We start from the raw sequence: 25,834 nt of genomic DNA on the forward strand, positions 1-25,834 counted from the left end.
GCAGCGTTTACTGAGCATTTCACTTGGCACTAGGCACTCGACTGTACGCTCCTCACGGGCAGGAACGTGTCTGTTCATTATTATATTGTGCTCCCCCAAGCACTCAGTACAGTGGTCAGTAATTACAATTAAATGAATGCAGAATAATGAAGTGAAATGCTTCCCGTCCACCCGGGACTCCCCCTGTAATAGAGGAGACCTGCCACCAACCATGTTATGGACCATCAGACGGTAAGATCCTTTAGAAATTCCTATAAACCTCCATTGTATTACAATCCCAAGGAGCCGCAAGAGGTGGGTAATGCATTTCTTGCTTTGTCCCCTGTAGTTCTGTGCTCTTGGGAATCGTTTTCTCCAACTCTGTCTGGGTGGTGTCTCCTTGGCTGCTTGAGTAGTAAACCGGGAATTGACTTTCCATCTATTCAGAATGAGACTGAAGCCACAGCTCAGCCCCTGCAGTTTGAGCTAATGGTGATACTAACTGACTAAGCTTGCAAGGTGCTTTCCGAGCCTACAAGATTGTTTATTTTCATCGTGTTTGGGTCTCACCCATTCCCAATCGCCCACCTCTTCTGCACATTTTGGAGCTGAACTTTGCCCTTTGCAAAAAAATCGCAAGAGACTCATAGTCGCTTTGTTTAGGCACTCAAAGCGTCTCCTGGACTGGGGATAATGATAATTGTGATATTTGTTACTATGTTCCAGGCACTGTACTAAGCCTTAGGGTGGATACAAGCTAATCAAGTTGGACACAGTCCCTGTCCCACATGGAGCTCACAGTCTTAATCCCCATTTCACAGATGAGATAATTTAGGCACAGGGAAACAAAGTGACTTGCCCCTGGTCACATGGCAGGCAAGTGGCAGAGCCAGGATTATAATAATAATAATGTTGGTATTTGTTAAGCGCTTACAATGTGCAGAGCACTGTTCTAAGCGCTGGGGTAGATACAAGGTAATCAGGTTGCCCCATGCGGGGCTCAAAGTCTTAATCCCCATTTTACAGCTGAGGTAACTGAGACACAGAAAAGTTAAGTGACTTACCCACAGTCACACAGTTGACAGATGGCAGAGCCGGGATTTGAACTCATGACTCTGACTCCCAAGCCCGTGCTCTTTCCACTGAGCCACGCTGTTAGAACACAGATCCTTCTGACTCCCGATTATGTTTGCAAGTGGCTGAATCAATCCATCAATCAATGGTATTTATTGAACACTTACCATATCCGGAGCACTGTATTCAGCTCTTGGAAGAGTGTCTGGCGACAGAGTTGGAAGACACGTTCCCTGACCACAGCAAAATTATGGTTAACAGGGCTGAACAAGTGCTTAGAGTCAGGTGTTTGCTCTTCATTCATTCATTCAATAGTATTTAATGAGCGCTTACTATGTGCAGAGCACTGTACTAAGCACTTGGAATGTACATTTCGGCAACAGAGACAGTCCCTGCCCAATGATGGGCTTAACTTGGTGTAGTTTACCTCCCTGTCCAGGAGATCAATCCACAGTTAGTACAATTAGTAATATTGTACTTAGTATGACTATGGTATTTCTCAAATGTTTTCTCTGCACCAAAGCACTGTGCTAAGAGCTGGATACAGATGACCAGGTCAGTCTTAGTATTGGGAAGAGGAAGTGTCTTATTCCCATTTTACAGAGGAGGAAAGCGAGACTCTAAAATGGGAATAGGATCTCTACTCTCTCCATCTCTTTGACATGGGACGTGCGGAACCTGGGCCGCGATTGATCCTATCTGAATATCTTCTGTCTATCACAGCCTGCAGTACAGAAGATGCACTTAATAATTATTACCATAAAAGTAATTATTAATAAATATTTCCTTGCTAAATCATTATTATTACTCTTATTAAACCCCATGCTTTGGGACAACCACAACAAATCAACGTGTTCCAGTGGTAAGAGCTTAAGCGTGGGAGTCAGAGGACTTGAGTTCTAATCCCACTTTGCTATGTCACCTTGGGTAAATCACTTCATTTCTCTGTGTCTCAGTTACCTCGTCTGTAAAATAGAGATTATATCCTCCTCCCTCCAATTTAGACTGCAAGCCCCATGTGGGACAGGAACTGTGTCCAACCTGATTATCGTGTATCTAGCCTAATGCTTATTGCAGTCTCTGGCACATAGTAAGTGTTTAACGAGTACCAGAGAAAAACAAAAACTCCCAGTTTCCAGTAGATCTAGCGTTAGCTGCACCCGTCCAAGCTTTGGTAGATAGCGGGCTAACGTAGTGAAGGTCATAGCGTGAGGCACGCAGGAAGTTGATGCTGATGACAAAGCTGTGAGACTTCCCGAAGGCAGGCCTGCAAACATTCACGAAAGAGTGGATCTGGTCATTTGCTCCAGTCAGTTGTTTTGAGGATGGATATTGGGGATGGAACTTGGTAGTAACAGAAATAATGCAGTAATATCCCCGTATAGAGCATAAGCTCCTTGTGGGCACGGAACAGGTCTCCCATCTCTATTGTACTCTCCCAATTCTAGGTCCAGTGCTCATCAAAGCCTAATGGCAAGAGCAGTGGCCTGGGACTCAAAAGACCTGGGTTCTAATCCTGGATTCTCCGACTTACTTGCTGTGTGACCTTACCCCGTTAGTCTATTTCTCATCTATTCAATCGATCGTATTTATTAAGCGCTTCCTCTAGATAGTAAGCTCCTTGTGGGCAGAGAATGTGTCTACCAACTCTTGTTATATTGTTCTCTCCCAAGCGCCTTGTATAGTGGTCTGCGCGGAGTAAGGGCTCAGGAAATATAATTGATTGGTCGATCGCTCTGCATATACTAAGCACTCAATAAATGTGATTTATAGGATATCAATGACTAACTGGGTGGCTAGAAGATGTATCCCTTGGGGACATGAAGTAGCGTTTGGCAGTGGAGTGTCTGTGGTTGTTTCCCCAGCAGCATTCTGCACCCTCCAAAATTAAACATAGAAATTTAGACCCCAGGAGAATCAGTAGACACTCCATCTGGATGGACACTTCTCATCCCCACCATGAGATTCTTTACCTTGAGGGCCAAGAAGACCCAGGTTACAGTGAGTGATCTCTCTGGCTGGGGAGAGAGAGATTCAGACCCGAAATGGAGGGCACTGGAGAGAGAGCTGCGGCTTTTGGAAACCTAATCGCCCGTAGCAGAATTTAGTAGAGGTTTATGATGGAACCTCTCAAATAACTGGACCCCAAAGTCGGCATGAATGGCTGAGGCCTCCCTGTTGTCACTGACTCCAGGTCTGGGGTAGGGCAACTTCAGGGCCTGGGGGAGCTATGGAGGGTGGGGGCCCAAGGCTTTTGAGTAGACCTGGTGAAAAAAAGAGTTAACTGAGGGTCTCATATCACCTCTGCCCAATCTATTCCCCATCTTTCCCCATGTACTCAAGCCTCTTTGATGCTTATGCAGGGTCGGCTACCATGAGAGACTGTGGCTCTGTCTCAGAAGGGCCCCCGGTCTCCCTCATCTCAACACCTCATATCCCAACAGCCCCCCGCTGAACTTCCAGCCTCCTTTCCCAAGCATTACTGTGGGTTTTGCCGGGATTGGTGAGGTGTGTGTTGGGGGGGATGGGGACGATGAGGTGGCATTCAGCCACCCACTGATTCCCCATGCTCTGACTTTGCTACATGAATGTCTCCAGGATTTCCTTTTGATGATCCTAATTCCTGCAAAGATAAAGGGGAGGTCCTAATTAGGGAACAGACCTGTCTGCTTTGGCATTTGTGCCTGTGGGGGAAAGACATGACATTTCTAGTTAGGTCCACTTTGCTGAATCACAGAGTAACAGACACTGTGTCACATGAAAGAAAAGGGGAAATGAAGGCAAACCCAGAGCGTTTGAAACACTTTGAGGAAAAAAATCCCCTCGTGGATGGCCGTACCTTCACAGGCACGTCCTCATCGAGCTCCTGGCCCAGTCTGGAAGCTAACTAGCCACTCAGTTCGGTGCCAAGCAGAGTTTTCACTCCACAGGGTTGGTGGCTTATCTCTGATTTCTGCAGAGAAGAGCTGGGAGAGGGAGACAGAGAGAAATGCTCAATAAATACCTTTAATTAATTGATTAACTGATGGATTGAAAGAGGCAACAGAAGGAGAAAGCAGGAGAGGCTGGGGATATCGATTCAATTTTATGTTTCATTTCTTGGATTGCTATTTGAGTTCGGAGAGGTAAAGATAAGAAACCCTCCCACACGCCACCACCGAATCAAAGCACCCTCAGACTGCTCTTCCTCGCTGCTATACACATGGCTTGAGAAAGTACAGTAGAGTCAACATACATGATTCTTACCCTCAAGTAACTTACAGTCTAGCAGGGGAGTCAGACACTAAAATACATTGCATGTAATCCCTGGTGCGGGAATTACAGCTATGAATGGGCTTTGGGATCCTTTGGATTTACTAAAGCAATACATTCTTTCTGTTACATGGGGTGACTGAGTGTGGATTTCTCTGGTCAGAAGGAGGAGCGTTAGTATTTTTCAAGGGCTCATGGGTACATGGCACAGTACTGGCTACTGGTGCAAACACAAAAGATGTGGGAGGCTGCCCATGGAGAGTTTACAGTCTAGTGAAGCGTTTAGCAAGCTTTCATTGGTCAATCATAAGGTGACATGGGTAGGAGGCAAAGGAGGTGCAGGGATAATTGTCAGCATGTCAGTCATTCGATCATATTTACTGAGTGTTTACTGAGTACAGAGCATTGTAATAACTGCTTGGGAGGGTACAGTATAACAATAATCAGTGGTATAAAGATATCTACACAAGTGATGTGTGTGTGTGTTGGGGAGGTGTTTGTGTGAAGGGAGTGCTTAAGTGCTCAGGGGGTGAATGAACTAACCTTTAGGGAATGTGGTTGGGAGGAAAGTAGGGATTAATCAGGGAAGGCTTCCTAGAGGAGATGTGATTTCAGTAGGGCTTTAAAGATAGGGAGAGTGGTGATCAGCCAGATGTGAAGGGGGAAGGAGTTCCATGCTTTAAACAGAGCACATCTCCCATCGTGTTTCAGGGCCTCCCAGCCCCCTCCCGAGATCTCCACTGCTGCTCTGACCCAGGATGAAACGGCTTTGCTGGGCCTCGGGACGTTTCAGGGGAGAGAATTTGCTTTCCTCCTGGTGAAAATGAAGTAGCACATCATTCCAATCACGAAAGTAGTTTTCATTAGTACCTCCGGTGAGATAATTGACCTTGACACTGTCTTCAGGGCATATAACTGTTCTCCGATGACTTAGCTGGAGGTAAAGTGCACAGCAACAAGGATTATTTATTGAATTATTCTCCATTTTAAGTCCCCATAAACCTCACATTGCGAGGGCAAATACGGAGCTATTCAGTGGGCGATGGAGGGATGTTATGTTGGATGAGAATGGAAATGGAGAGGTGATTATGCCCAGATAAAAAATTTAATCCCTGGTTCTACATCAGTATTATCAAAACCTTTGTCAGGCTGGGTTGCTTCTTGGTATGTTGAAATTTTGTGTAGGGAATATGTCTACCAACTCTGCTATATTGTACTCTCCCAAATGCGTAGTACAGTGCTCTGCACACAGTAAATCCTCAATAAATATGATTGATTGATTAATTGATTCCCCTGGTGCAGGAATTACAGCTACGAATGGGCTTTGGGATCCTTTGGATTTACGAAAGCAATGCATTCTTTCTGTTACATGGGGCGACTGAGCCTTGATTTCTCTGGATCAGAAGGAGGAGCACTAGTATTTTTCAAGGGCTCATGGTTGCACGGCACCGTACTGGTCACTGGGGCAAACGCGAAAGATGTGGGAGCCTGCCCGTGGGGAGTTTACAGTCTAGTGAAGAGTTGTAGCAAACTTCCATTGGTCAATCATAAGGTGACAGGAGTAGGGGGCGGAGGAGGTGCTGGGATGATTTTCAGCATGTCAGTCAGTCAATCGTAATTATTGAGTACTTACTTCGTGCAGAGCACTGTAATAACTGCTTGGGAGAGTACAGTGTAACCAACAGATTCATTCCATGCCTACAGCGACCTTATAGTCTAGTGGAGGAGACAATAATTAAATTACAGATATACATCAAGATAAATAATTTACAGATAGGTGATCTGCCTTCAAGAGCCGGCATCATCCAAAACAAGAGGAGCCTTCTTCAGTGTGGGTCCTGAGCCCCTCTCCACACCCAACCCCTCCTCACTGCCTCCAGCCCACCGAGATCTTGCAATTAAGTCTCCACCTCAGGGCAGATTTAGGGTCCAGTATCTCTTCCACTAATCCAGTCCTCCCCCCATCCCTTAGATGACTGTGACTTGACAAAAAAAGAGACCCCAAAAAAAGAATTTCAAGGCAGCACGATCTTGAGATGTTGATTTATTTGGGGATTTGACTAAAAGCTCTTGGTGGCTAGGCTCAGCAAAAACTTTCCCAGGACTCACTCTGATAATCAGTGGTATTTACTGAGCACAAACTGTGTGCTGAACACTGCACCAAGACCTTGACTTTAATGATCTGGATGGGGCCTGTAATTCCTAGAGAACTCAAGCCAATGGGTAGACCTGGCTCGGTGGGTCTGTCTATTTTTTCCCATTTGCAAATATAAGCTCTTTGAATCAAGGATTCATTTTTTTTCCTGGTCTGTATGTCTTAGTACTCCTTAGTAGTTCCTGTGCAATGGAAGGGAAATGGCTGTTTTCTCTTCCACTCTGGCTTCTTCCTTGACAACCTGGTAATAGAGTGAGACCTCCTGCAGTTTGCACCTAGGCAGTGGCCCCCAAGAATATAATAATAATGGCATTTGTTAAGTGCTTACAATGTGCCAAGCACTGTTTTAAGTGCTAAGGGGGAATACAGGGTAATCAGGTTGTCCCATGTTGGGTTGACAGTCTTAATCCCCATTTTACAGATGAAGGAACTGAGGCACAGAGAAGTGAAGCAACTTGCCCAAAGTCACACAGCTGACAAGTGGCAGAGCCGGAATTAGAACCCATGACCTCTGACTCCCAAGCCTGTGCTCTTTCCACTGAGCCACGTTGAGAATATGACAACCGGCTCACCCCCAGATCCTCCTCATAGTCACCCTTGGGGCTCCTTGCTCCAGGAATGCGGGGAACCATCTTCCTTGGACGAGGAAGGTAAAGATTACCCTTTCCCTGTCTCTTGCACCTCCTTGATCCTTGAGTTCCCTCTGCCAATTAGACATTTATGAGGGTCTGCTGTTCTTGTGTCTCCTATATCTATTAGACCCTAAGTGTGGAGTAATAATCACAACGATAAGGAAGATGGTGCTATTTATTCAGCATTTATTATGAGCCAAGAACTGTGCTAAGTCTTGGGGTTGATGCAAGATAATCTGATTAGATTCAGTCCCTCTCCTACATGGGTTCACAGTGAAGGAGGAAAGGAGGAATGAATGAGAAAACTGAGGCACAGAGAATTATGATGATGATGGTATTTAAGTGCTTTCTATGTGTCAAACACTGTTCAAAGCATTGAAGTAGATACAAGATAAATAGTAGGGGGCGTTAGCTGGCATGGGCAGAAGTGTGCTACTGGCATCGAGGTAAATGGGAAAAGCTTCCCGGAGGAGTTGGGATTTCAGGAGGGTTTGGGAGAGTGGGGGAAAACTGTGGTGTGGCATTTGGTATTCGCTTCATCCTCATATCTGTAAATTATTTAATGTTTGTCTCCCTCTCTAGACTTGCTGGGGGCGGGGAACACATCTACCAACTCTGTTGTACCGTACTCTTCGGGGGACTTAATATAGTGCTCAGCACATGGTCAGCCCTACCTAAATACTATTGACTGATTGATTGAGGGAGAGTGGCAAAAAGGCCATAAGCAAGAGACCAGAGATGGCCACCAGACTGTAAGCTCCTTGAGGCCAGGAATTGTGTCTACCGGCTCTCATTGTATTCTTTCATGTGCTTAGTGTAGTGCTCTGCACACAACATGTGCTCAATCAATACCATTGATTGGCCGTTGGTTGATGGGAGAGACAAGAAGGAGGCAAAGGGAGGAAGTTACCTGAAGCAGGGCAAAGAGGGTGAGCTAGGTTGGAATGGGAGAAGGGTGGATAAGGAGGGGAGAGAGAAATGATGAAATGCCTTTTTGCCATTGTCAAGAATTTCTGCTCGATGTGGAGAAGAACTGGCAACGAGAGGAGGTTTTTGAGGAGTCGGGAGATGTGTGCATAACAAAGTTTTATTAAATCGATCTGGGCAGCAGAGTGAAAAATGGATTGAAGTGGGGAGAGACCGGAGGCAGAGAGAGCCAGGAGGAGGCTGATCCAATAGTCAAGCTGGGCTGTGACCGGCACGTGGTATCGTATGGAGGTCATTTGCAAGAAAATATGCTTTCAGATGTCCCAGGTGGCTAAGATAGTGGTCAATATCCTGGCATAAAGGGGAGAAAGTGGGTGGTTATTCAGAATGACTTCTGTTGGTGTAATTGTTGCTGTGACACAGCGATCTAAATGCACCATGCATGCATTCTTAGAAGTGTGAATGAACGTGCTGGAGTTTCTACAGCCACCCCAGTCTCACTCACGATGCCTGCCTCCAAAGACAGTGTCTGCGTACGTTCGATGTTGTGAAACGTGTCTCGCACCTCATTTTAGCTGCAGTTATTCTTGGTTGAAAACCCTGTTGTTCTGAATCTTGGGCACCACCTCTCTGATTCCACATTCCCATGCGGTCCCCTGCCAGACTTTGTACCACGTCGGCTACAGAGAGAGATGCGGGAAAATATTCGGTTCCAAAATGGAGTCCTCCGATGGGACCGGGAACTTTGGAAATATCTGGGAGTGGACAAAAAAGGAAGTGGATGGATCGGAGACCCTCGGTAATACAGTGTGGAGCCAGTGGGGACCCAGGTGATCCCACGGCCCCAGGGCAGAGGGCGGGGTGGCCGGTTGGTTGATCCCTTTGAATCTACTTCTTTTGCGGTTGCATCGTCGCACCTCGTCAAACCTGGAAACGCATTCCTGCCTATATGAGGCTGTGGATATTTCAGGAGATAGGAAATGGTGGGACACAGGAGCCAGGACCCCTGACTTCTAATCCCAGCTCTGCCTCTGGCCTGCAGGGTGACCTAGGGCAAGTCACTTTACCTCTCTGGGCCTCAGTTGCCTCATCTGTATAATGGGCTATGCCTCTCCCTACCTCCCCCGTGGTGTGGTGAGGAGCGGATGAAATGACTGGTATCCGGGTTCTTAGAAGAGATGACACCGCTGTGCGAATTCAAGATATCTTTATAGGAAATGGACCCTCTGAACCTCACATGGGCCTCTCCTTTCACTCTCTCAAATTCCTGTCAACCATTTCCTCTTGAGGGTTCAGAGGGAGCAAACAAGTTCCTGCTTATGTTCCTTTTTCACACGTATCAGCCTGTCTCCCCCGGTGGACTGGTGGGCCCGGGAGAGCAGGAGCCTGTCTACTCTGAAAAGTGCAGCTTTGGAGAGTCTGAGAGTTGCTAACCTGGACAGATTAAAGGTCCCTCCATCCCAGCAGAGGTTCAAAGCCTTAACACCAAACCCATATGATGATTCTCTCCTTGACAGCCACCCTAATAGTAGCCTTCCCCGACTAAGTCTTCATTTCCCCTTCTCCCTCTCCCATCTGGAAAGGGAGCACAGCATAACCAGAAGCAGTATCACACAGTGGAAAGAGCACGGCAGTTGAAGAAACTGAGGCATAGAGAAGTTAAGCGACTTGCCCAAGGTCACACAGCAGGCGACTGGCAGAGCAAGACTAGAACCCAGGTCCTCTGACTCCCAGGCCCATGTTTTTTCCACTAGGCCACACAGCTTAACGTGTGTCTCCTCTTCTAGACTATAAGCTCCTTTATGGGCAGGAAACCTGTCTACGAAATCTGTTTTATTGTAGTCTCCCAAGTGCTCAGTATAGGGCTCAGCTAATAGCTCAATAAATGCAATCAACTAAGTGGATCCCTAACTCTTTTTAATACACTATTGTCCACGGACTTATCCCAAATTTGATCAACCTGCTGACATTTTCTGCCAGCACAACTTCCTGTGGTAACAGTCAATCAATCAGTGGTCTCTACTGAGAGCTTACTCTGTACAGAGTATTGTACCGAGCAGTCGGTAGAGCACAACAATAGAATATTTAGACATAGAATAGATAGGAGCTTGCAATCAAGGGTCGGGGGAGTCAAGCAATTAAACAAATTATAGATAAGAGAAGCAACAAAGTATAAGGATTTGTACAGTAGAGGGTTGTGGGGCTGGGAGTGAAGTATCAACGTGAATATGGGTTTAAGTGCATACGAGATGCAGAAGGGAGGGTGAGTATGGTTGGACCATGAGAGGTTAGGCTGGGAAGGTTTCCTGGAGGAGATGTGACTTTAGGAGGGCTTGGAAGTTGGGGAGAGTGATGGTCTGTCGGATCTGAGGGTGGAGGAAGTTGAGACCAGAGGGAGGATAAGAGGAAGGGCTGGTGGTGAGACAGAAGAGATCAAGATGCAGGTAAGCGGGTTGGCTTTAAAGGAGTGAAGCGTGTGGGCTGGGTTGTAATGGGAAATGAGTTCCCTCATCAGCAAAATGGGGATTCAATACCTGTTCTCCATCTTAGGCTGTGAGCTCTACGTGGGACCTGATCATCTTATATCTACCCCAGCCTCCAGTATAGTGCTTGGCACATAATAAGTGTTTAGCAAATACCACAATTATTATTAATGGATGGTGAACAGATGGCCATTTTTTTAAATTGACATTTGGTAAGTGTTTACTATGGGCCAGGCACTGTTCTATGTGCTGGGGTAGGTACAAGGTGCTTAAGTTGGACTGTCTCTGTCCCAAATGGGGCTCACAGTCTTAATCCTCATTTTGCAGATGATTAATTGAAGCACGGAGAAGTGAAGTGACTTGCTCAAGGTCACACAGCAAAGTGGCAGAGCCAGATCTTTCTGACTCCCAGGCCAATGCCCTATGTATTAGGCCACACTGCTTCTCGGGATATCTAGAAAGAAATCTTTCCTTCCAAATCCTGCCGTCGCCTCCGGTGTGGATCCGGTCTGAAAACAATGATCCATCTTGCCAACCATTGGGCGAGCCAGGTGACATTTATTGAGAGCTGACAGTGGTCAGAGCCTTGTACTAAGCACTTAGAAGAGGCCAATAAAGTAGGTGAATCTTCACTGAAGTCTGGATGTGAGCCAACCAGAGGTATAGAGGGGCTGAGATGTCAGCAAACTTTTGGGAGAGATCAGAAGAGGTTGGGAAAAACATACCAATGTTTCACTCGGAGCCTAGACGTTATTCTATCCAGGGATCCTCCCTACTAATGTCATTTCTGAGCCATGTGTTATGTCCTTACCATTGCCTAAGCCTTTTCAAAGATAATCTTAGGTTGTTTTATTTGACAACCTGTAAAATTATAGAAAATTATGAGTCTTGGGAATTATCAAAATCCCTGTAGTACAGTCAAACAATAAAATTATAATTACCTGTGGGTAATTGAAATTTAACTGTGTTTTTTTTATTGTATATTCCACATCAATAGCAATGGAAGTTCAAGAGGTTTTTTTTGTTCTTCTTTTCTTTTTCTGACAGAATCCGAAGAGAGGTACAGCACTGTTGGGGGTTTGTGAGTTCCTGTCACAGTCCCGAGCTTGAACAATTCCGATTAAAGCCGCATGTTTGAGACTGTCATTAGACCTGCGTTAAATTACATATCCGGAGTGTTAAAAATAAAGAGTACGATGGCTTATTCTCCGTTACCTAAGGAAGGTAGTTAAAGTTTTGATGATTTTTGAGGCTCTCTTTTTTTTAAGCTATATCCTTTTTTTCCTCTAGACCGTAAACTCGTTATGGGCAGGGAACATGTCCACTAATTCTATTGTATTGTACTCTTCCATACACTTAGGGCAGTGCTTTGCACACAGTAAATGCTCAATAAATACAGTTGAATGAAAGAATGGATGAATGAGGGTTGAGGGAGAACTGATATTGAATTCCCATTTTACTGGTGAGGAAATGGAGGCACAGAGAAGTTAAGCGACTAGTCCAAAGTCACAGAACCGATAAGTGGCAGAGCTGGGATTAAAAATTCTGATATTCAAACTCTGATTTAGCCGTTGGTATTCATCCCAACCTTAACTCCACAGCATTTATGGAAAATGTTTTTAAACTCTGCAATTTTCCTGTAATTTACCTTTATATATGTCTCCCTTGCTAGACTGTAAGCTCCTTGTAGACAGGGATAGTACCTACCAACCCTATTGTATTGTTCTGAAACAATGTTATTATTATTATGTCACGACTTCTCTGTGCCTCAGTTTTCTCAGCTGTAAAATGGAGATGAAATACTTGTTCTCCCTCCTACTTAGACTGTGAGCCCTATGCAGGACCGGGACAGTGTCCAACCTAATTGATCTGCATCTACCCCAGCTCTTAGAACAGTGTTTGACCCATAGTAAGTGTTTAACAAATACCTTAAAGACTATCATTATAATACAATAAATATTATTGATTGATGAGGGCCCAACCATCTCTAGAAAAACATTTGCATTTCGGGAGGATTTCTTGAAATTACAGGCAGATTCAAGCCCTGTCCTCCCTCTGACTTTCCCAGCACTACAGACAACACCACCATCTTTCCTGTCTCACAAGCCTGTAACCTTGGGATTATCCTTGATTCATCTTTCCCATTCCACCTACATATTCAATCTGTCGCTAAATCCTGTCAGTTCAACCTTCACAGCGTTGCTAAAATCAGCCCTTTCCTCTCCATCCAAACTGTTACCATGTTAATCCAAACACTCTTCTGCCTCGATTATTGTCTCAGCCTCCTTGCCTCCTGAGTGTCCCCACTCCAGTCCATACTTCGCCTTGTTGATCAGACCATTTTCTATGAAAACGTTTAGTCACTGTTTCCCCACACCTCAAAACCCTCCGGTGGTTGCCCATCCATCTCCACATCAAACAGAAACTCCTTACTGTAAACTTTAAAACACTCAGTCACCTGGCTCCCTTCTACCTCACCTCACTGCTCTCCTACTATAACCCAGCCCGCACACTTCTCTCCTCTGGTGCCAGACTACTCACTGTACCGTGATCTCATCTATCTCGCTTCCGACCTCTCGCTCCTGTCTTTCTTCTGGCTTGGAATGCCCTACCCTTTTATATCCAACAGACAATCACTCTCCCCTCCTTTAAAGCCTTATTGAAGGTACATTTCCTCCATGATGCCATCCCCAACTAAAATCTTCAATTCTTCTTCTCCCACTTCTTTCTGCATCAGCCTGATTTGTTCCCTTTATTCACATCTCTCTCAGCAGGTATGTACATAGTAGTAATTTATTTTTTTATACTCATGTCTATCTAACCCTCTAGACTGTGTGCTTGTTGTGGGCAGGGAAAGTGTCTACCAACTCTGTTATATTGTTATGCACTCTCCCAAAAGCTTAATACAGTCCTCTGCACATAGTAAGTGCATAATAAGCATGATCGATTGATTGACTGAATAGACAAATCACCGTTGTGTGAAGATGATCTATTGAGAAGTTCAGAAAACAGTCTCCCCCAGAGGCCACATAGATGGAGGAGAGGCCGTGCGTCAAACCTACAGATCTCCTTTCTCACAGAACTCCTAACTTCTCCAGTGGCATATGGAAACATTTAAAAAAGCACTCGAAAAATGAGCCGCTCATCACTCGTCTTAGAGTTAATCAGCTACAACTTGGGTCATTTGCTTGGCTTGGGACCAGAGATGCAAACACAGGATGGACCTGGAAAATGAGACATTCCAACCAGGTGAGACCTGGGGGTTCAGCAAATCGCCAGAGAAAATGGCTTCCATAAGTGGGCCCTGGCCTCCAAGTTGAAATTTTGCCCGTGGCTCACCAACAGAAGGGTGATTCTTTCCCCCACAGATCTGACCTCCTCTCCGCAACAGCCCTTTAGTACCAGTGGACAACGAGAAGGAAACCTCCGATCACAGTTGCCAGCTGAGGAACGGCAGCATTAAAGGGCAGGTTCCTTTTCCTTGAGAGGAAGTTTCTGTACATTTCCATGCCCTTGGAGGAGAGGTGGCATGGTAGAGACATCTCCTCTCCTTCTCCTCTCTTCTGGTAGGAAAACATAGGCCCCAAGAGTTAAAGGTCAATTCCCTATTCCTGGATGTATGTGTGCTCTATCTCTGATTTAATGAGAGCCACATGGACGTGCCAGAGAGCCCCATTTGGCTCCAGATTATTTAAGTTTGCATGCACTTCTCAGTTTTCAAATTCTCTTCCTAGATTGCTCTAACTGAAGTAGGATTTTGGCTTGGAAATACATTCGTGAAACCCACCTCTAGAAGACCCGACTGTATGGAAATGCCTATTTGAATGTTTCTTTCTACAGTGTGGCGGTTGTCCTGACACTCTTCCACTGTCATCTCTGCCATCAGCACTGTCAGCAGGATAGCTGAGGGACTAATGTATCTGCCTCTACTGAGGAAGAGTCATCCCAGGGTAAAACATTCTATTTGGAGTGGTTGTGGTTTAAACCAAAGGAGTGGAGTAGGAGAGGTGAAGGGAATCGATGGGTTGTATTTCTTGAGCGCTTACTGTGTGCACAGCATTGTTTATTCATTCGATAGTTTGAGCACTTACTTTGGTGGAGCACTGTACTAAATGCTTGGGGGAGTACAGTACAATGATAAACAGACACATTCCCTGCCCACAAGGAACTTACACTAAGCGCTTGGGAGAAAACAGTACAATGGAATTAGCAGACGTGTTCCCTGCCCGTGGTAAAGTTACATCCTGGAGGTATGAGATGATCGTAAGCTGTGTTTCTCTTTTTCTGTGCTCTGAGCTGTAGGGTGGCTGGAATATGCAGAGGAGAAGGTCTGGGTGATTTTACTTTCTGTGAAATCCTTTTGTGTTTCTGATCTAATTATCATTATTTGTTATTTTGATGCGCGTTAAGGGCTTCCCTTGTGTCAGCACTGTTCTAAATGTTGGGGTAGATACAAGGTAATCAGGTCTCTGTCCCACGTGGGGTTCACAATCGAAGCATGAAGTAGAACAAATATGGAATCCCCATTTTGCAGATGACAAACCTGAGGCACAGAGAAGTGAAGTCACTCGTCTAAAGTCACACAGCAGGCACACAGTGAAACTAGGATTAGAACCCAGGTCCTCCGACTCCTAGACCCATCCCAACCCAGTGCTGCTCTTCTAATATCCTGATTAGCCTTGTCATTTAATCTGATACAATCCAATCAGCAAACTTCATGAGAAGCAGCATAACAATGGAAAGAGCCCGGGTTTGGGAGTCAGAGGTTGTGGGTTCTAATCCCAGCTCGTCTGTTTGTCAGCTCTGTTAATTCGAGCAAGTTGTTTAACTTCTCTGTGCCTCAGTTACCTCATCTGTAAAATGGTGATTAGGACTGCAAGCCCCACGTGGGACAACCTCATTCATTCACTTATTTATTCAATTGTGTTTATTCAGTGCTTACTGTGTGCAGAGCACTGTACTAAGCACTTGGAAAGTACAATTCGGCAACAGATAGAGACAATCCCTGCCCAACAACAGGCTCACAGTCTAGAAGGGGGGAGACAGACAACAAAACAAAACAAGTAGTCAGGCATCAATAGTATCAATATAAATAATTATAAATATGTACACATTAATAAAATAAAATAACCTGATAAATTTGTATCTCCCCCAGCACTTAAAACAGTGTTTGGCACATGGTAAGTGCTTAACAAATGCCATCATTATTATTGATCTGAAGTCAACTCACTCTCTGAACCTCAGTCTTGGCCCCAGTCCCTCGTCCACTTCCTCCCTCTGGCCTGAAACTTCTTTTGCCTTCCTATATGACAGACCACCTTCTCCCAATCAATTGATGGCATTTACTTGGGGCTCACTGTATGCAGAGCACCTTACTAAGCACCTGGGAGAGGACTATATAAGAATATTACACATCCTCTACCCACAGTGCAGCTTATGTTTTCCCCACCTCCAATGCCTTATTAAAATTACATCTCTTCCACGAGGTCTTCTCTGCTCAGCCCTCCTCGCTCTCCCCACTGCACTGTCTCTGGACTTGCTATTCACTCCACCCCCAGCACTTATGAACATATCTTTTAACCTGCCATTTCCCCTAGCTGTAATTGGTTTTATTGTCTGGCTCCCTCTCTACATTGCGACGTTCCTGTGGGCAGGGATCGTGTCTACAAAGTCCACTGCATTGCATTCTCCCAAACACTTAGTACAGTGTTTTGCACTCAGGATGTACTCAATAAAGACCAACGATTGATTAAACATTCTGCTAAGACATGATATTAGAAACATGTGCATCTTCTTAGGCAGCCCTCCCCACAGGCAACAGCGAGAAGCCCTTTGACAAGAAACTAATAACAGAGTCCTCCTTGTAACGAACAACATTCTCAGAGAGGCCAGGGGATACTCAAACCAGTACTCCTTAAATCAAGTTGATTCAGAATTACCTTTCTGCTCTGTTTCATCACCTTTTACTGACTGAAGCACTTAAATTGTTCTATTTGTTTATTATGGGAAGAAGTAGATTACAAAGCTTGAAAACGGGACTCAATAATAATGGCATTTCTTGAACATTCACTATGTGCCAAGCACTTAGGTAGATGCAAGAGAAACAGATCAGACACAGTCCCTGTCCCGCAATAGGATGTAGAGTCTAAGGTGGAGGGAGAATAGGAACTTAACCTCATTTTACAGATGAGGAAACTGAGGCCCAGAGTAGTTACACGAGCTTTGTAAAATCACCCAGCAGGTAAGTGGCAGAGCTGGAATTATAACCCAGGTCCTTCTGACTCCCTGTCCCTGTCCCTTTTCACTAGGCCACACCGAGTCTTAATTTTCCTTTAATCTCCTCCTCTCAACCTCACTTCTAAAGGGAGGGAGACCTGGAAGTTTTCTTGAAAGACATCATCTGATCCTTGGTGTGTGCACACAGTTATGTTTAAACAAGCTGGGTACCGCTCACCTGGAGGCAAAGGAAGGGTGGTGGAGCCAAGTTAAATGGACTAACTTCAGCCAAGCAGGGAAACCAAACCAGAAAAGATGCCATGGTGGTCTGCCTCAACGCTCTCCTCCGCAATAAATCGGGACCAGTTACTTGATTTCCAAATGCCGTGCCTCCGAACCGTGGGGGGTATCCATCTCGCTTTGTCTCCAACTTCCAGAACGCCATTATGGGGAAGGATGGAAATAACAGAGACATAGGATAAGCACTTTAGAATTCCGAAAGCCATTCAAAAAACCCCCACCATGTAATTAAAGTGTTTATTTCTATTCCAGTTTATTAGAATTGGTGGGGTATTTTCACTTTGGCACCATGGGTGTCAGGCAGACCAGAGGATGGTTCGACAGACTCCAGCGTCGTCGTCTGAGAAGAATTGACTTCCTCTCCCACTCATCCCGCGTCCATGAAATTAAATAAATGATTATTTACTTGTTTGTTTTCACAAAGATAATGAATTGTACGTCGCCTGCCGCCTCATCTCTCTCCGTTCTCTTAGCGGATATTAGAAAGAGTGGAGTCGTGTTTTCCGTAAATGGTGTTATTAAATCACAGAAAAAGCTCATTTTCCAGAACTCGTTGGGTTGTGGGAGAGACAGCCTCAAGGCGTTTTCTCTGTGCGCTTCAAAAAGAGTGGCATAAGACCGCACATCCAGAAGATTCCTTACCCTGGAAACTTACGAATCCCATCTATTTCTCCGGGTGCCGTTTGGGTGAAAGCATCTCTCTCCCCTTGGGAATCCCAGCATTGCAGCCCCCTCCCTCTGCTGTACCGCCTTTATTGGACTTGTCTGCTGAGTAACCTTAAGTCCCTTAACTTCTCTGTGCCTCAGTTACCTCACCAGTAAAAAGGAGATTAAATCTGTGAACCCCACATGGGACAAGGACTGCATCCAACCCGCTTAACTTGTAACAATCTCAGTGTTTAGTACAATGCCTGGCACCATAGTACTTAAATTATATTTTTAAAAAATGGTGCCTGCTTTATCAGTCTAAATATGAAAGAACCCAAAAGAATGAACAGCCCAGACCCAGCACACTCCAAAAGAGACACTCACCATGATCACGCCTGGACTCTGGGGACTTCGGTTCCACCGTCCCTTCGGAGAGTGAGTGGCGACAGTTGGGAGTGGCCCCTGATTGCTGCCAAGACAAGAGAGTTGCCTGGATCCGCAGGAACAAAATCAGTGGGACAGATGCAGGTTAGGCTCTGGTAAACTCTGCCCACAGAATCAATCAGCTTAGTGGTAAGAGCACAGGCTTGGGAATCAGAGGTCATGGGTTCTAATCCCAACTCTGCCACTTGTCTGCTGTGTGACCTTGGGCAAGTCACTTAACTTCTCTGTTCCTCAGTTCCCTCATCTGTAAAATGGGGATTAAGACTGTGAAGCCCATTTGGGACAACCTGATTGCCTACCCTAGTGCTTAGAACAGCGCTTGCCACATAGTAAGCACCTAACAAATACCATTGTCATTATTATTATTATTTATAGAGTACTTACCGTGTGCTGAGCACTGTACTATGGCCTTGGGAAACCACAATGCAACAGAGTCAGTTAAATGGGATCTGTACCCACAAGGGGCTTAGATCTTCAGGGGAATCCAAACTCACCGTGGTTTGGCTGAAAGTTCAGCTTCCTGAAATGCTGTCAAATCAATCGGTCAGTGGTGTTTATTAAGCATTTCCTGGATTCAGAGCACTGTACTGCATGCTTGAGAGAGTACAATACAACATGGGTGGTAGACATGATCTCTGTTCAAAAGGAGTTAATGAAACATAACTCACCAACCCCATTTACAGGTCAGGAATCAGGATTGGCAGAGATTATTCAATCAATCCATGGTATTTGCTGAACATTTATTGTGTGCAAAGCACTGCACTAAGCGTGGGGAGAGTACAATAATAGGTTTTTGACTTTATGTTTTTTGGTTTTCTTGGTATACAGATCTCTGCCCACTTCAATTCTCTCTCCTATCGAGCATTTTTTTTTTTTCAATTCAAAGAAACAGAAAGCATCAGGAGTGACAGTAGTAGCTGTTTACTTATTTTTTTTCTGGTATTCGTTTAGTGTTTACTATGGGTCAAGTACTCTTCTAAGTGCTGGGGTAGATACAAATCAGTGAGGTCAGATACGGTCCCAGAACCACAAGGCGCTAACAGTCTACGTAGAAGGAAGAACAGGAACTGAATCCCCATTTGAGAGTCAAAGAAACTGAGGCACAGAGAAGTTAAATGATTTGCCCAAGGCTACACAGCAGGCAAATGGTAGGCTTGTATTAGAACCCAGTTCCCAGGCCTGAGCTCTGTCCACTAGGCCATGCTGCATCCCGTGTTTAGCACAGTGTTAATCACTCCCAACATTTGCTGGAGCCATCTCTTCCAAATAGTCAGGATTTTGATGCAGGGGGTCATCGCATCCCGACTTGGTTACTCTACTAGCCTCTTGAGAAGCAGCGCGGCATAGTGGAAAGAGCCCGGGCTTGGGAGTCAGAGGTCATGGGTTCTAATCCCAGTTCTGCCACTTGTCTGCTGTGAGACCTTGGGCAAGTCACTTCACTTCTCTATCCCTCAGTTACTTCATCTGTAACAATGGGGATTAAAAAAAAAAGTGAGCCCCACGTGGGACAATCTGATCACCCTGTATCTACCCCAGCACTTAGAACGGTGCTCTGCACATAGTAAGTGCTTAACAAATACCATAATTATTATTATTATTCACTGACCTTCCTGATTCCATCTTCCATAGTTCAGTCCACTGCTTGGGTCATCTTTCCCAAACATCATTCAGCCTACAGTTCTCCTCTCTCAGAACTGTTCAATGATTAACCCATTCCAATTGGTGGATTGAGTGATTGATCCAGTAGATCCAGTGATTGATCCCAACGCCAGCCTAATTAGCAGCAAATCCAACAGCTCACAGCTCAGTCTATTTTCAAAGCCTTCCTGAAAATCCATCTCCTTCAGGAAGCATTCCCTGATTACATTCCGCTTTCCCAGGAAGCACATCAATCTGACAACCAGCTGAAGAGGTTTTCATACACTGACATCACACTTCCACCGATTTGCGTTCATTTCCGTCCTCTCCTCTTGACTGTGAGCTATTCAAGGGGAGAGACTAAGTCTTTCAATTTTGGTTCTACTCTCCTAAGGTTAGTTCAGTGTTCTGCCCACCCGATAGGAGCTGAATGAATACTTTAGATTGAGAGGTTGATTAAATCATAATACCACCTTGTTTGATCTTTTTAGTTTTCCAAACCCATTTCGTTTCAATTATTTTATCCACACAACAACCCTGTGAGATATTGCCATTCTACAGATGAGGAAATGAACGAGAGACCCTAAAATGACTGGCCCGGATTCTCACCCAGGAGGCCGGAGTCAGAGCCCTTTTCACCTGACCATGCCGCTGAGCCTTGTAGGTCTCCCACTATTGCTCGGTAAACATGAAAGAACCCATCCTCTTGAGCAACCCTCGGCCTGCAGATTTTTGCTTCATTCCTCAAAGTTGCTAAAGAACAATTAATCCTCTCTGAACAATTTTAAGGATTAAAACTAACTCTAGCTCTGTGGTTGGTGAACAATAAACCCTAGCTGTTGCTATCATCGCCATCACCATTATTATCATCAAGCAGTGGCATTTATTGAGCACTTACTCTGCGCAGAACTCTCCCAGAAGCTTTTGGGAGAGTACAGTAATAATAAAAATGATGGTATTTGTTACGTGCTTATTATGTGCCAAGGACTGTTCTAAGTGCTGGGGGAGATACCAGGTTATCAGGTTCTCCCACGTGGGGCTCACGGTCTTGATCCTCATTTTACAGATGAAGTCACTGAGTCACAGAGAAGTTAAGTGACTCATCCAAAGTCATACAGCTGGGCAGTGGCAGAGCCGGGATGAACCCACATCCTCTGATTCCCAAGCCCGTGCTCTTTCCACTGAGCCACGCTGCTCCCCTACATCACAGAGTTGGTAGACATGCTATCTGTGCCCACAACGAACATACAGTCTAGATATTACAACTACTAATGCGGAGATAATAAGCAGGTCGTTTTCCCCTATCTGACTTTTATTTTAATTTTGAACCTTTGATGGACCTTTTCACAGAGCTAATTAAGCTGACGGTTTTCTTCGGTTTCTCGCTATAGTCCTGGCTCTCACGAACGCTATATTTAATGAGGTTTCAAATTCTCTTGACACTTTTTAAATAGTCTGGGTCCCACCAGGTAGCTGAAATTTGACACTAGAAAAGTTTCTTTCCCACACCATTGTCCTTGCTTTGGATACAGTAAAAATATATTCCAAGTCCTCGGAAACTCGCTCGAGCACCGGAAGGGTAAACTTGAACTTATGGGTTTGATTCAGCAATTACCCTGTCTTCTGGGGTGTTTTCCTCAAAGCTCACCAAAGTGCGAGAATGTTATGGAACTTGATGTTATGAGAAGCAGCGTGGCTCAGTGGAAAGAGCCCGGGCTTGGGAGTCAGAGGTCGTGGGTTCGAATCCCTGCTCTGCCACTTGTCAGCTGTGTGACTGTGGGCAAGTCACTTCACTTCTCTGGACCTCATTTACCTCATCTGTAAAATGGGGATTAAAACTGTGAGCCCCACGTGGGGCAACCTGATCACCCTGCATCTACCTCAGCGCTTGCTCTGCACATAGTAAGTGTATAACAAATGCCAACAATATTATTATTATAATTGTTATGGGCTGTGGTTGGGAGCGTGTGTTGACTATTATTTTAGGGCTGTCAATACCATTGATAGCAATCTCTAGTTTCGGGCACTGATTAATCTCTCCCCTCCCAACCCGATTCACCCTTCTCCATCGTCTGTGCACTTGTATTCTTAACAAGAATTATGTTGGTAGTTAAGTACCTGCAATGTGCCGGGCACTGTACAAGATGCTGGGGTGGAAACAAGCGAATTGGGTTGGACACAGTGGGGCTCCTATTCTTAATCCCCATTTTACAGATGAGGTAACTGAAGCTCAGAGAAGTGAAGTGACTTGCGCGACATCACTCCGCAGACAAATGGCAGAGCTGGGATTAGAACCCAGGTCCTTCGGACTCTGAAGCCCACGCTCCATCCATTAGGCTACAAGTGCTACCCTCGAGCCCAGACCCCATCGCACGAAGGCAATTCCTTCCTGTCCTTCCGGAAAAGTCCGATGACCTCCTTACCCTCTTACCCCTATCACTGATTTTCACCTCACTCTCACCCATAAAGCTTTCAAGTATTCATTCATTCCTTCATTCAGTAGTATTTATGGAGCGCTTACTATGTGCAGAGCACTGTACTAAGCGCTTGGAATGTACAATTCGGCAACAGATAGAGACAATCCCTGCCCAGTGTCGGGCTCACAGTCCAAATGGGGAGACAGACGGCAAAGCAAAACAACAAAACAGAACAAGTTAACATCATCAAGATAAATAGAATCAAGGAGATATACACCTCATTAACAAAATAAATTGGGTAATAAATAATATACACAAATGAGCACAGTGCTGAGGGGAGGGGAAGGGGGAAGAGTAGAGGGTTGGTGGGGGGGGGGAGGAGAACCTCATACTCTGTTGCTTCCCCTCCCTGAATTTGTTTTATTGTCTCTCTCCCCAGCTAGATTGTAAATTCCTTGTGGGAAGCGATGATATCTACCAACTCTTTTGCACTTTCCCAAGCACCTCATGCAGTGCTTGGCAAATGGTAAGCACTCAGTAGATACCACTGACTGACTGAGTGTAAGCTCCTCTAGAATATAAGCTCCTCCTGGGCTGGGAACATGTCTACCAACTCTCTTATGTTATACTCTCCCAAGCACTTAGTACAGTGTTCTGCACACAGCTAAGCACTCAGTAAATATGACTGATAGAATGAACTAGACCCAGTCCCAAGAGGTACCCCTACCTTTGGTGCATTTTCCAGAAATATGATGACTCTTTTTCTCCCTACACAAAAGGGAGGATCAATCTAAATTTTAAAGAAATGGAGGATCATTTTCCTTACAAAGTTATGCCTTTTAGACAGAACACAGTTGGGCTTCTGTTGACTCAGCCACACCTCTAACCCACCCATCCGTTGCCTTCATGATTTAACCTTGGAAGGCTGTCCTTAATACTAGTTTTCGGAACCGTCCCGTCCGTTTCCTCATATCAGTGTGTGTCCTGTAACTAATTCCGCCGAATAAAGAAGGTACCGCCACTGCATACTGATTTTACTATACCCTTAGCTTTGCATTTTCCTATCTAATATTGTTGACATCCGTAAGTTGGTCCTCAACAACAATTATCCCATCTTAGAACCTCTCCACTAGAAGAAACTTTCCACTAGTGTGGCCTAGTGGAAAAAGCATGGGCCTTGGGGGTCAGAAAGACCTGGGTTCTGATCCCCACTCCACCACTTATCTGCTGTGTGATCTTGGGCAAGTCACTTCACTTTTTGGTGCCTCAGTTACCTCATCTGTAAAATGGAGATGAAGACGGTGAACCCCAGGTGGGACATAGACTGGGTCCAACCTGATTATCTTGTGCCCACCCCAGTGCTTAGTACCGTGCCTGGCACTTGACAAATGCCATTAAAAAAGTAGACCAACTCCTCCACTCGCTTACTATGTGACCCTGGGAAAGTCTCTTGACTTACCTGGGCCTCTGTTTCTCATTTGTAAAATGAGAATTAATTATCTATTCTTTCTTCCATCTTAGCCCCACGTACATACCCGGTGCTTAGCACAGTGCTTGCCACGTAGTAAGAGCTTAACAAATACCGTTATTATCATTCCTCTTACTGACCTGAGTGTATTTGGTGAGAACGCTGTGTGAGAGGTTTTCAGAAACAGCATCTGTATGAAATAATACCCAGGAAAATAGACAGCGCAAGAAAGAGATAAAAGAGCAAGGAAGCTTGAAACAAAGAGAAGAGGCAGGGAAGAAATGGGTGGGGGAGGAAAAGGAGGAGAGAGGCAGAGAGAGAGAGAAACAGACACACATATGTACTGACTTCTGGAGTGAGAGAAGGTGGTATTAAGTTGACACCTGATAATGAGGCTATCCTCTTGGATGGTGTCTTTTAAAGTAATTACATGGAGTAATAGGAGAGCTAGAGCAGCCATGAACAAGTTAATTGGCCCCATTTGAATTTCATAGGCAGGGTGACTAAGCAGAGCACATGGCTGACATGTGTAGCTTAGAATGCCATTCTCACATTGAGCACTAATCCTTCAGCCGATCGCTAACTAACGCCAGAAAGAGTTACGCTGTTACAGGAAAGGTTAACCAAACCGTGGCGTTATCTTTTTGTTCAGGGGTAGAATTGAATAAGTGGTTGTAAAGGGATGTGACAGATATAAAATCAATCACTTCGACATTTCCTTGTGTCCAACTTTGTTTCCAAATGCCATGCTTGGCCACGAATGTTCTGCACATGAGAGACCATAATGAGGAATTCAGATCTTTGCGATCAAACTGTGGTATTTACTGAGCGTTGACTTTATGCAGAGAGCTATATACCGAGTGCTTGGGAATGTACAATGTCAAACCAGCTCTGTTCAACTATAAGCTCATTTTGGGCAGGGACTGTGTCTGTTTACTGTTGTATTGTACTTCCCCAAGCACTTAGTACAGGGCTCTTCAGTGCTCAATAAATACAATTAACTGACTTAATTATGGATGGAATAAAAAGTCCTGGATTCTCAGAATCTGTAGCCTTCTCAGGCCCACGGATAAGCTCCTGGCTTTCAACGTATGGGTGATGAAGAAGGTAGAATGACAGAGCCATCCCTAGGTGAATATAGGATCTGGAAATAGAGTGTGTTTAAATGTATGAGCCCCCTTGCCTCTCCTAACCTCTGTTGTTTGTTGCAGGGCTTCCTGGGGTCAATAATTCACACTAGCGCATGAATCGACATCAGGTTTCTGTGGGATGAAAGGAAATGAGGGCTTCTGGTGGAGTCAAATTGCAATGAAACTGTGCAGTTTAAGGAGCCCATTAAAGTGGCCCGGACTGTTGTGCATGCAAAAGTGCTGACATGGTCACTGGGATGATGATATCATCTGAGGAGAAGAAAAAATAATCTGGGGAAGACTCCAGGAGGGGAGGTGGAATTTCAGGAAGGCTTGGAAAATGGGAAGAGCTGCCATCAGGCAAATTGGAAGGGAGAGAGTTGGGGATGAGGTACAGTGAACTTGGGAAGAATGTAGAGTATGAGCTGGGATACAGTGAGGAAAAAAGCAGAGCAGAAAATAATATATATATATATATATTCACATTTATATAAATATAGGCTTCTAGCCTAAAAGCCTGCCATCTTCCCTTCCTTCCCTTCCCCTCCCCTCAGTGCCCTGCCAACTGAAAAGTAACTTATTTTAGCTCATCACTGAAACCAACAAGAAATCCTCATATTATTCAGAAGTCTAGGATGATGGGTGCCACTTTTTTTATGGCATTCAATAAGCATTTACACTGTGCCAGGCACTGTACTAATTACCGGGGTCAATGCAAGATAATTGACCCAGCCCGCTTCCCACGTGGACCTGACTGTCTTAATCCCCATTAGTTGCTTAACAAATACCATTAATAAAAATGCCGAGGGTCACCGGCATCATCCTGGTCAGAGCGGGGAGCTGTTACCTTCCTTTGCTTTGCAGTTCACGTTCGGCAAAGCAGTTCTCACGGATCTGGACAACGGTAACCGGGGCACCTTGGTGAACGGTAGTCGGGGGCCAGATATTTGCTATTTCCAAAGAGCGGGAAGGCCCAGTGCGATGGCGTCTGTGCTCAGCCCATCCAGCCCACTGCATTAACATGCACGGCCAAACCCAAACAGCTTCTTTGTAAGCAGAGGCCCTCAATGG

The 25,834-nt window shown here is 45.1% G+C and overlaps 1 long non-coding RNA gene across 1 annotated transcript in view; it reads left to right on the forward strand.

The window, feature by feature from the left end:
- Positions 1–17,394, forward strand: part of LOC103171196 — a 119,350-nt gene extending 101,956 nt beyond the window's left edge. Inside the window, exons 3-6 of the long non-coding RNA XR_486644.3 lie at positions 11,550–11,726; positions 13,583–13,751; positions 13,871–14,452; positions 17,271–17,394. This is a non-coding gene — a long non-coding RNA (uncharacterized LOC103171196). The remainder of the gene's footprint in view (positions 1–11,549; positions 11,727–13,582; positions 13,752–13,870; positions 14,453–17,270) is intronic.
- Positions 17,395–25,834: the final 8,440 nt, after the last annotated feature.

Source organism: Ornithorhynchus anatinus, chromosome 9, assembly GCF_004115215.2.
Source record: "Ornithorhynchus anatinus isolate Pmale09 chromosome 9, mOrnAna1.pri.v4, whole genome shotgun sequence".
NCBI classification, from domain to species: domain Eukaryota; kingdom Metazoa; phylum Chordata; class Mammalia; order Monotremata; family Ornithorhynchidae; genus Ornithorhynchus; species Ornithorhynchus anatinus.